This window comes from Lepisma saccharinum, chromosome 15, assembly GCF_977018435.1.
Source record: "Lepisma saccharinum chromosome 15, izLepSacc3.1, whole genome shotgun sequence".
NCBI lineage: Eukaryota > Metazoa > Arthropoda > Insecta > Zygentoma > Lepismatidae > Lepisma > Lepisma saccharinum.
The window spans coordinates 74,461,363-74,474,093 of NC_139243.1; the positions used below are offsets into that span (position 1 = coordinate 74,461,363).

Below are 12,731 nucleotides of genomic sequence, written 5' to 3' on the forward strand. Positions count from 1 at the left end.
CCTGCCAACATTATACATTTGTCCTACCACAAGTTCAGAGAAGAATTCTGTTTTAATAAATTTTCCAATGCAGCTTTCTTTTACTTCCTTGACAAACATTAATTCTAAACTGTGAAAAATATGCCTCACGTTATGAAAATGTATAGATAAATTTGAGATCTGGATTAACAAATGTTGCAATTTTTTACGTTTAAGGAGCAAAATTCCCGCATAATTCACGTATAATTCCCAGAGCCAATAATTCATGCATAATTCCTGGAATTCAAGGAATTCCCGGTGAGTAGCCACCCTGAGTCACTGCTACTGGTGATGAAGCTTCTTTCTTTGCTTGGTACTTTGGCTAAAAAAAATTCTTAAACAATGGCTAGCTATTTAAAAAGCCCACATCCTGTTATGAATGGTTATTTTCTTACAACTCTTTGCTGGAAATTTCTACTGTTTTCAGTAGACAAATTCTACTGTTTTGAAATATCTCCTACTGTGTACTGTGAAATCTACTGAAATCCTATTGCAGATCTACTGTACAGCTAATGTACTCTGCAGTAGTACTACTGTACTGAAGAAACATTGTGAATAATTATGCATAATACTTGCTACAATATATTATAAAATCATTTATTGATTCCAAGAATAGGCAAATTCATTCTTGACACCATATATTCAGTAATTTTGAGATTTTGAAGTAAAGGTAAAGGTAAAGGGCTCCCCTGTGCTTAGCACCATGCCATGAGGCATATAGGGGGTGTGGGGGTAACGCCTCACACTTTCTTGATCCGGTCAGGAGTGGGGGTGATGTGATCAGCATCATGCCCCTGACTGCCTTTACCCCCCGGGGTTTCCCCCAGGTACCCATGTCATTTAACGCTGGGTGGGTGCCGGGGCCGCTTCCAACGTTAGAAAAGTTCCCGGATTTGAACCAGCCGGGGATCGAACCCGGGACCTTGAGCATGGTAGTCAGATGCATAACCGACTGAGCCACCAGCGGAGATTTTGAAGTGCATTGGAAAAAACAATACATGAACTGAATTTCTACTGTTTTCCTAATGAATACGTTTTTCAATTTTCTACAAGTGCATTAACCACAGTGAAGCTACACACTTAAAAACATGTTCACTACACTTGATTTTTTGTTGTGTGGGCACATTCATAAGTAGCAAGTTCCACATGCTCTACCATACATTTAGTTGTTTATATGATTTTTCAATTGCATATTCAGTTGTATTGATAAGAAATATTTCATTACTGATAATAGTACTGTTTTCATACATAAATATGCTGAACACAATAAAAGATCTCGGTTGTATAATTATGTTACTGAAAACATAAAGAGTAAAGTTCAGCCACAGCCACTTAAGATAGGAGAAACAGTTGGACTACCAAAAACAGTAGAAAACATTAGTAGTACATGAATAGATTCTCTCTGGCTATCAACCAGGTGAGTTGTGGAAAATATCCCAAGCTTTTGAGAGCTAACACCACTCTCATCTTCAGGGTTGAAGTGAGATTGCCCGAGAGAATCTATTCATCATTCGTCACCAGGAAAGCTTCACGTCTTACTATTAGTAGTACAATTCACCTACTGAAAACAGTAGACACAGTTGGGCTACTAAAAACAGTATAAAACATTATCAGTACAGTTCAGCTACTGAAAAAAGTACACACAGTTGGGCTACTGAAAACAGTATAAGACAGTAGCATTACAGTTCATATACCGAAAACAGTGGATGTTTCAAAACACCCATTGATCTACTGAAAAGAGTAAACAGAATTTTCAGAAGGGCTATCAAAAACAGGTTTGCACAGTACCATTGAAATGGATGGTTGAGATCTCAATTAATAAAAGGGTTGCACCATAGTTGTAGACATGAAGTGATGATTTGTATAATACAGAGCTTGGGATCCCATCCCAAATGACATATGCACAGAATGACAAGAATTTCCAGAGATTTCTACACAGAAACACCATTCCCTGTGTGCAAATAGTCTTTAAGTTCTATTTGCTATGCACCCACTTCACTATTTAGTATGTATATATATATATATTTATGGGTAAAATACTTGTCACATTTTAAACAATTAAAAAGTTTCTCTTTGTGTGTATTTTCATGTGTCTATTAAGGTGACATTTTTGGGCAAAATCTTTGTTGCAAATTGTACACTTAAAAAGGCTTTCTTTTGTGTGTCCTCATATGTATATTAAGCGAGTTCCTTTGGGAAAACACTTTGCTGCAAATAGAACAATTAAAGGGTTTCTCTTTTGTGTGAATTCTCAGGTGTATATTAAGGTGACATTTTTGGGCAAAATCTTTGTTGCAAATTGTACACTTAAAAGGTTTTTCATTTGTGTGTGTCCTCATATGTATATTAAGCGAGTACTTCTTGGAAAACACTTTGCTGCAAATAGAACAATTAAAGGGTTTCTCTTTTGTGTGTATTCTCAGGTGTATATTAAGGTGACATTTTTGGGCAAAATGTTTGTTGCAAATTGTACACTTAAAAGGTTTTTCATTTGTGTGTGTCCTCATATGTATATTAAGCGAGTTCTTGTGGGAAAACACTTTGCTGCAAATAGAACAATTAAAAGGTTTCTCTTCTGTGTGTATTCTCAGGTGTATATTAAGGTGATGTTTTTGGGCAAAATCTTTGTTGCAAATTGTACACTTAAAAGGTTTTTCTTTTGTGTGTGTCCTCATATGTTTATTAAGCAATTCTTTGTAGGAAAACTTTTTGCTACAAATAGAACAATTAAAAGGTTTCTCTTTTGTGTGTACTCTCATGTGATTATTAAGGTGATGTTTTTGAGCAAAATCTTTGTCACAAACTGAACACTTGAAAGGCCTCTCTTTGGTGTGACACCTCAGATGCACATTACAATCTGCTTTACGGGCAAATCCTTTGTTGCAAATTGAACACTTAAAAGCTTTCTCTTTGGTGTGAACCCACATATGATTTTTAAGGGTTGATTTCCAGGTAAAATCTTTGTTGCAAATTGAGCAATTAAAAGGTTTATCTTTGGTGTGAACCATTCTTTGTGTGTAAAGGTTATCTTCAGGAATAAATTTTCTCTTGCAAACTGAGTGATTCAAAAACTTCTCCTTTGCAACGACATTTGCATCAGCAAATAAATTTCGTTCATTGGAGAAAACTTGGTTGAACATCGAAGAGATATGTTGTTTTTTCCTGTTACAGTGCTTGCTATCTTTAATATCTGCCTTGGTTTTGGAGCATTTTGGTGAAGGTTCAGGTTCAAAGTTACCTTTTCTATTGACACATTCTGTATTGTCTTTTTCTTGTCCTTGATCACTTAATTTTCCTGAAGGTACTAGTGTAACTGACCTTGAAATATCTTGGCTCTGTCCTTCCATGTAGTTCTTGTTCAGATATCTGGAGGGAAAAAAAAAAAGAATTTGTCACTAAGATTTACATATCACTGAGTAGAACAGACTGTCATTAAGAACATATTTGGAAAAATGTAAATATGTTATTGGTTCAGTAATATTTTTTGTCAGCTTTTCCCAAATCTATTAAGGTCAATCAAATATTATTCTCACTTTTGCAGTAATTCACTTTAGGCTGGCCTTATTGCTTTCTGCATATCAACAGATTGTACATTATTATTGCATTATAAAGTGAATTAGTTGGGGATGCTTGGTGAATGAATTGATATCACTTATAAAATGGCGCTAATTACATATTTTGCAGCACATACAATATGTGTATGGAAGGATAGGTGCATCAAGCAGCGGAGGAGGGGGGGGGGGTCATATAACCTAGTCTTCAACTTACACAGCAAATTACTTATTTCCACAATTTTATGATGGAGATTTTCTCATCCTTGTGGCATTATCAAATAACAGGATTCATTGTTTGGAATGGTACAGCAGCATGCATCTATTGTTGGAACTTATGATAACCTAATTCACGATTGGCAAGTATACGTGAATATCAAGATATACACCCAATGAATGTTATAGCGTTATTCCATAAGTGTGTCAATAGTACTGCGAAAAATGAATCAAAGTGATGGTCTTGCATTTACTCATACAAAAGTGTGGAAACTGATAAAATTAATGGATGGGTTCAGCTTGCTTCATCAGTTTCATTAAAGATCATTTTTTACAACCTTTACCTGCTGATCTTGCTAAATGAGATTTCACATTACCGCCGCTGCTGTAGAAGAGATGCCTGACTTACTGGTGAAAGTCTTGAATTAAATTGACTTCAGGTGGGATGTATGCCGCATTACAAATGGTAGCCACATACACCCAACATGAATGTTTTGAATCACCTGTATTTGCTATATGCCAATTTAGTACATTGGTAAAAATAAGTTTTGATCTTTTCTCACATGAAGAATTAAAGAAACATAAATTAAGGTGTCATACAATAGCTGTAGATGGGGAAACAGCGTAGATAGTAGAATTGTAGTTAATGCATGATTAAGTGTTGGAATTGCATCACCATTTTGCTGATCCTGAATTTTGAATTAATTGAATGTTGGATTATGAGTGTTCTTGAACATATTAGTGTTTTTTGGTTACAATATCCCAATTCTTGGTGAAACTCTTAAAAAGAGTCTTGAAGCGGTGCATTAACTGCAAGCCATTGCTTCACAACAAAGTTATTTATGTTAATGCTAGTTTGGGATTTGACATCCACACCCTCACTTGAACTCCAATCAAAACCTTACTCCCGACTAGTACATTATAACCGTAGATTCTTTGCTTAGTTTAGTGCGTTAATTTGAATGTAAATCGGGCAAAATTGACATTTGTCTCATTATTACTTCCCCCTCTTTCAGACGCCAGAACAGATACTACAAGGAATATATCATCAGCATTCAAGATATCCCAATTACATGCATGCCATTAGCATAAAAAAACTCCAGGCGAACAAGTTTACAAGAATACCTAAATAACTATTTATAATGTGTACATGAATGGGAGAATAATGAAGCCTGTATTTTCACCCATACTTCCAGAAAGTAAAAATCAGATTACTCAATATGCTACTAGGAGGAGAAATAAATGTATGTTTCAGTATTGGCAAATATTTTCCCTAAAAGAAAGATCTCTTAAGACACAAAATGTTCATATGAAAGAGAAACAATAAAAACCTGATAAATTTGCTACAAAAATTGTACCAAAAAAAATATCTCCCTAGCTAACTAATATGTTCTCTAACTAACTAACTAACTCTCTAGCCTTCTTAAACCCGAAGGTTCATGGCAGCAGCAGCACAGGCCTTCCATCTGACCCTATTTTGAGCAACATCTATATACTCTTTTCCATCCCTACAGATTTCCTTTAGGTCCAGCTCAACGTTGTCCCTCCATCTTCTTCTCGGCCTTCATAAAGGTCTCTTACCATCAGGTTTCCCAACAAGAATCCTGTAAACTCCTCTTTCCTCTCCCATTCGTGCCACATGGGCTGCCCACCTAAGTCTTCTTGAATTAATTATTCTAATAATATCTGGACATGAATATAAATTATGTAGTTCTAAATTATGTAACCTTCTCCACTCACTTGACTCCTCATCCCTTTTAGGACCAAATATTTTCCTAAGGATCTTATTTTCAAATACTCTCAATTTTATGTGCCTCTTTCAATGTAAGGGACCAAGTTTCACACCCATATAATACTACAGGCAAAATTACCGTTTTGTATATTTTAACTTTTAGTTTATTAGATATTAAACGAGAAGACAAAAGTTTATGAAGAGAGAAGTAACATGCATTTCCTGAATTAAGCCTACTTTTTATTTCCTCTTTAATATAATTTTCCCTTGTTAATATTACTCCTAAGTATTTGAATTTGGAAACTGGTTCAAACGAGTTGTTATCAATAATTAGATTTTGATTATTACCTAATACTTGGTTTCGGCCTGTAAGCATATATTTAGTTTTCTCTTTGCTAACTTCCAAACCTATCTCTTTAGCAGTTTCGAAAAATATTTTAGCATTATTCTTAATTGTATTCACATCATTCCCTAATAAGTCTACATCATCTGCATGTGCTAACAACTGAGTCACACCATTTAATTTTAGTCCTTCATTAGTTTCTTTTACCTTCCTAACAGCATATTCTAAGGCAAAATTAAAGAGCAATGGAGATAATGCATCTCCTTGTTTTAACCCATCATGAATTGTAAATTTGTCAGACACAATAATACCCACACGAATTTTACTTTCTGTTTCACTGGTGCATACTTTTATCATACTAACAAGCTTCTTAGGTATTCCAAACTCTACTAATATATTATATAATTTATCTCTTTTGACCGAATCATATGCTTTTTTTAAATCAATGAATATCTGATGGACATTTTGATTATATTCCCACTTTTTTCAAGTGTCTGTCTGATGTGAAAAATTTGATCTGTAGTTGATCTGTTACTTTTAAATCCACATTGATAATCACCTATAATTTCATTAGCATATGGGGTTAGTCTTGTTAAAAGAATGTTAGATAATATTTTATATGTTGTTGAGAGTAGAGAAATTCCACGGTAATTATTGCAGTTCATTTTATCACCTTTTTTAAACACAGGAACAATTATGGATTCATTCCACTGTTGAGGGATTTCTTCTTTATTCCATATTAAAGTAATTAATTTATGAATTTGACATATTAACAAATTCCCACCATATTTAATTAACTCGGCTGGTATTAAATCAATGTCAGGTGCTTTGTTATTCTTTAGCCTTTTAATAGCATCTTTAACTTCAGTCAAGTTAGGTTCTGGAACTAAAGGTTCTGCTGTGTGAACTAATATGTTCTCTCTGGAACATACTCAAAAACGTAACATTCAAATAACCTTTTATTATTTAAATGTTCTATTAACATTAAGTGTGATGGCAATAGCCACCAAAATTGATTTAAAAAAAAAAAACATTAAAAAAATAAACAGCTTCCCAGAAACCATGAGTAACCTGTTTCTCTGTCATTAAAATCACACTGTTTATAATTGTTATTCTTTTTAGCAATTTCATTATATCCCAGGAATTAGACAGATTGAAGAATGCTATTTACATATCACTGATAAAGGAATCTAATTTTAATTGTATGGTTGACAAAACACAAATATTTGCAGAATACTTACAAAAGAGAATACCCAGAATTGTGTTTCTCATAAGGGACATAGCTAGAGAGGAGCCGAGTCTTCTTATTGGAATTTCCAGAAAAAAAAATGTTTCATGATGTCTGTATTTCCCTCATGCTAAACAGTGGGAACTTCGATCGGGAGCTTGGTTATGATTAGTAAATGACAAATATATTATGTATTTAATTTCTATTATCATTGTAATAACATTGTTTGAACATGAAAAGGCACTTCTTTTAATGGATACCACTGCACAGTTGAATATTCAGAAAGTGAATGATTGGTAAATTCCTGGAAAATCTTAGCATAAAATGTTAACAACCGCAATGTATAAGTGTACGTATATTCGTTATTTACTGTTGGCTTTGATTTCTTTTTGCATAATCAGGACAATGAAGCTTGCAACCTTCTGTGATGAGATCATTTGTCACTCAACACACTCAACCATCAATGTGGCATTGTGTAGTTACCAATACTGAAGGGGCTGTATATATTGAATGGGAATTCTCTCAATTCTGGGAATTATGTGAAGTTTCTTTTCAACAATTCATCATTTGCCCACATTGTTGCAAACTTATCTAGTTCTAGAGACTGCAGTGATAGTAACATGATGCAAAATAATTTTTCGTTAGTTAGTATCTTGAGATGTATGCAAATAGCTGGCAGTCCCGATGCACACACACATCTTAATAAACGTGGAAGTGAAAAGAAAAAACGTAGTCAAACTGAAACCAAAAGATGATTTACGATTTCAAGACCAGAAAAGCGATGTATAATAAGCTAAACACAAAAACACATATTTCAAATCTATCACAATAAATTTGGAGAATACCTATCTGATGGTCAGTTTGTTATAATCGTGACACATTCTTATGTGAATGTAAAAGTTACAAGGGCTAAGCATTTAAAATCAAAAAGTCCCTGTGACTAACATAAATAGAATTCCTTGATGTGTATGTGAAATTAATTCACATTGGCCACATTAACAGTGATGCTAATATTGGACTGATGAAACACCATCAGGTTTCAAGTGACATCCTAGTTCTTCTGTAACTACCATCTAAACAGGAAAACTTTGTCTAAGGCAGATTGCTTACACAATCGCCAACACCCTGCTTGACATGCATTTGCATATTATACTTATTACGTGAAACTTCTTGAAGATAAGTGTCTTCAAGGTCTCATGCTGGCATCAGGTAAAGACTCAATTCTGTTCATTTTTTATAATTAATTCTAAAAGCTTTTGCATGAAGTTACACTTTCCAGGTGGTAGCCGATTGAATTTTATTACTTATTTATTATTATATTTTAGGGAATTTGAACATCCAAAGTCATAGTTCTGTATTTCAATTTCAATATTTTTACATTAAAATAAATTAATGTAAATTCCTGTCGATAGGGGACAGGAACATCACACTTAGATGTAACTAGTACCCCCAGGTACAACAGGGCATCTAGCGGCACCCGGAGAACTACGAACAATAGAAGCACACCAGGCAACAGTACAACAAGTTCCAATGAGGATAGTGGCAGTGAGTGGCCACTGAAAATAGTGGAAGAAAAAAAAAGTTTCAATGATAAACTGAGTACTACTTTCTCTGTAATTATCTACTACCGCGTTTCTCATTTTCCAATTAGGAATAAAATAATTTATATGACAATATTGTGAGTTTTGTTATGGATAGTATCGCATGTCTGAATAATCAGATGATTGTGAGATGTGCAGATTCTCTGGGTACATAAAGAAATATATACAGTTGGATTTTGTAATTAACAAGATTGCTCTGTGAAGACTGAATTTAAGACAGGTTTCAAATCTTTCGATGACATGTGTGGCTCTGATTGCATAATTTATTCTTATTCTTTTCATTTGTTAAACTTTTCTCTAATATTTTCAATTGATATGGCAAGTTAATAAGCTATTATAAGACTACATGAATTTACACACACACACAAATGTCCAGTATGTAACATTTTCTCAAGGACCAGGCTTTGCACAGTGGTCCAAACAAGATTACCATTAACTAGAAGTTGTGAAAATGGATTCAGTAGACTTGTGGTTCAAGAACAGAAAGCTACTACTGGAATATAAGAATCCTAGAATTGAAAGCTACCTGCGGTTATAAGATGTGAGTCATCTCTTGATGATGTGATCTATTTTAATTTGTAATAGTGTAGAATGAACCCATCGCCTACATCCACGTCGTATTCGATTTCCCAGTTCGATTAGTTGAGATTGGCAAACATGCGACAGTTCGGAGGGAAAGATTGCAATTCGTAACTTTCGATCTGTTCTATGATGTACTGTTACTTATTATATGTTGATCTCGACGATGGCCGTAGTTGTGGCACCTGCAAAATACACCACATCTCCTTTCTCGTTCGTCACCACTAACTCTGACTGATCTATCCTGTTGCGACATACTGGAAAATAAATCAGCGAAGAGGGTGTGTAGATGATCGGTTCCATGAACTCGGAACTGGGTTTGAACGTGGCGATGATTCCCGTCTGCTTGTGACTTCCTAACAACCCTTCAGATTTCGTGATCATCCCTTCAGCCACGTTGCAGTGAATGTTTAACGTCTCGATGACTAGAAAATTAGGAATGTTTGCTCCTGTGTGCTTGATGCCAGCTTCGAGTTTGGTGTTGTTCTCGAAACCTAATAGTTCTCGTATCGTGCCCAGATCCATCGTCTCCTTCATGGACACAATTTCAACTCTGTGCGTGACGGAATCTTGAGAAAGGAATGTGCCTCTAGGTAACTGAGCTTGCAAAGTAGAAAGATTGTATTGACCTGGTGTGATGATGATATTTTCACTTCCAATGCTAATTGTGTTATTGTGCTCTGTAATGTTAGGTATGAGGTACATGCTGTAGAATGAACGTAAAGCTATGGATTTAGGATAGACGATGTCGTCGTGCAAAGTGAGTTTCAACACCGAAGTCTCACTCGTGAGATGGTACACGCCCATTGTGTTTCAGGTTCCACAGTGCTTTCTGGAAATCTTTGATCGTTGGGTTATTTATTTGAGAGAGAAGCGCGAGCATGGAGAGACAGAGATGACCACAGTTCACGTTTCCGAAATCTTGAATGCGTTCGTCGTTGTAGTATAGGTTGTTCGTTTTCAGATAATTGACTAAATTCGTAGGTGGAACACCTCCGAAAGAATCAAAAAACAAATGCTTTATTGTTTGCATTTTTGAGGTAACATATCCAATGCGTGCCTGGATTTTGGTGACTGTCCAAGTTAACTATGCCACATTCTCTATTTCTAACAGTTGAAGGTAATGAATCTGTCATGAAAACGCCTCTGAAGTGTTTGATTTGTAATGGTTTGATTAAAGATTCAATGTCGTAGTTGGTGAGTGCTTTTTCTTTTTTTAAACTTGCTCACGACGCCTTTCCCCTTCTTCTCCATGGCCAGGTTGTGACGTTTCTGTTCTTCCAATTCCGCCTTGTTTTTTTTCGAGTCGATCACTGTTTTCGCTATGGCGGCACTACCCCCTGCCAAAGTCCCTACAGCCCCCAAAGCCGCTAAAATTGCCGGAATGCTGAATATGAAACCTCCTGTCTCTTGCTGTTTCCGTGAATGCTGCAACCTTCTCAATTGTGGAGTGCTGAGCAGCAATTTCATTCCGTGTCCTTTCGTCAAGCAAGAACGTTTCTTCTCGCGTTGTATCTTGGCGAGTACACTTATCGAGGGCACCCAGCATTTTCAGATTCGAATATGGTATCTGGTACACGACACCCTTGGGCTTCATTGTAGATTTTTTTTCATGGTATGTTATTTATATATGTTCTGAGATTTTTTTTTCTGTTAAACAAATTCTATTACGTGGTTTGTTTTCTTACCAAGAAGTTCCTTTGTCCCCTTGTACACGATTCGAGTTTTGTTCTCGATTAAAATAGACAGCTTCTGGTCAGATAACATGATAGTGTATCGATCTGGTAAAAATAGGCTGTATTGTCCGTTGAGCAACAGACATACTTTGGGACCATACTGGGTTGCAACAATTTCACCGGAAGTTATTGTGTAAGGTTTGTCCACTTCCAATTCCTGCATTTTTATATACTCGACTGACAAATTTAGCATTTGTTTTAATGCTTGGACGTTACTCATTTTTTCACTCATTCTTTTTCAGGGTGTGTTATAAGATTTTTTTTCACGATGTGTTATTTATGTATTGAAGATTTTTTTCCACAGTGTGTTATTTATATATTTTTTTGTGTATGTGTGTTAGAGGAAGAAAGTTCGTGCTTTGGAAAATGCGATGATGTGTGTGATGATATGTTCAGTCTCCTGTTTAGACTTGCGCCAATCATCCGTGTATTGTCTTCTCCCCTGCCTCGCTTTGTGAAGTTCGTCCATCCTGTCGTTTAATTTTTCCCCTGCAGCTGAAAGAAGTGTGTCGAGATCACTGCACCTCATGCCACTTATCTCCCGAAGATGGTCCTTGAAAACCATTTCACATGGGATATGAAATTCTGGCGTTGTTCTTGCTATGATTACAAGTTTCTCAACATCCTCACAATCTCCGTTTAAAGTTTGTTTGAATATTTTACATGGCAGTTCGGGCGGTAAATCACTTATACAAGACTGCGACATATTTTTTTTACTGTATGTTATACAAGACTGCGACATATTTTTCTTACTGTATGTTATTTATACACCATACCCAAATTTTTGTTTTGCGTTCATGGCGACAGTGGTGCCCAATGCTGCAACTCTTTTACCCAAGGATGCGTCTCTGCAGACGAGTCTCGCGAAAGCTGTATGTCCCAATTTTTTGTCTGCTTCGTGACGTGCATCTAAATTGGTGTGCATGTTGTATGCAATGTCGTGATCTTTGCATGCAGTGTCCAACGGATTCACTCCTTTGTCTCCTCTTTCCAATCTTTTCTCGAGTTTGATACCGGGGCCGCAGTACTGGTAACCTGGTAAATGCATTTCGAAAGGTAACTTGTTGATGATGTCGTTCACGAGACCTTTTCCTTCGGCCACGTTCCAGAATCTTGGAGGCAGTGTGTTGATAATTTTAATGAGGTACTCGATACCTTTGTCGTCGTTCACGATGAAGTTTGAAAGTTTGGTGTTGATCATTTCCACGATGCCCACCTTCTCGTTGTAGAAATTACGATTACCGGCATTCTCTTCACCGGCTATCACTAACAATCTGTCAATGAGTTTTCTCACATCGTCCACCCAAACGAATTCTTTCGGTAACGTGTTGTAGCGTTTGACACCGCTTCTACTTTTGACTTCGTTCCATATTGGTTTGATGAGATACCTGTACTTCTCACCGCTGCTGGATTTCACCCTATTCTGTGTGGCATCATTATTTTGATACATGGCATCCGTCATGATTAAAATTTCCCTGTAACTCTGGTAATCTTCGTCGGTGTAATCTTTCAGATATTTTTTGGCAACGAGTTCCCACAATCCCACTGTACCTGGATACCTAGATCAACTATTCTTCTCACCTAAATTAATTTTAATGTCGTTGCCTTCGAAGGTGACTTTCGATTTTCCAATTTTCCACACGACACCTTCGTTGGTTTCCATGCTCGGGTACAATCCGAACACCTCGTCCTTGTCGAATTTCCCCGTGCTCAGGTAGTTTTCTGCC

General features: G+C 36.1%; 2 protein-coding genes across 2 annotated transcripts in view; both read right to left on the reverse strand.

Annotated features, from left to right (window-relative positions):
* The window catches only part of LOC145999339 (uncharacterized), a 478,836-nt gene that overhangs the window by 63,837 nt on the left and 402,268 nt on the right, over nucleotides 1–12,731 (reverse strand). The window lies entirely within an intron of this gene.
* LOC145999747 (uncharacterized) overlaps nucleotides 1–12,731 on the reverse strand; it is a 63,186-nt gene that overhangs the window by 1,990 nt on the left and 48,465 nt on the right. The window lies entirely within an intron of this gene.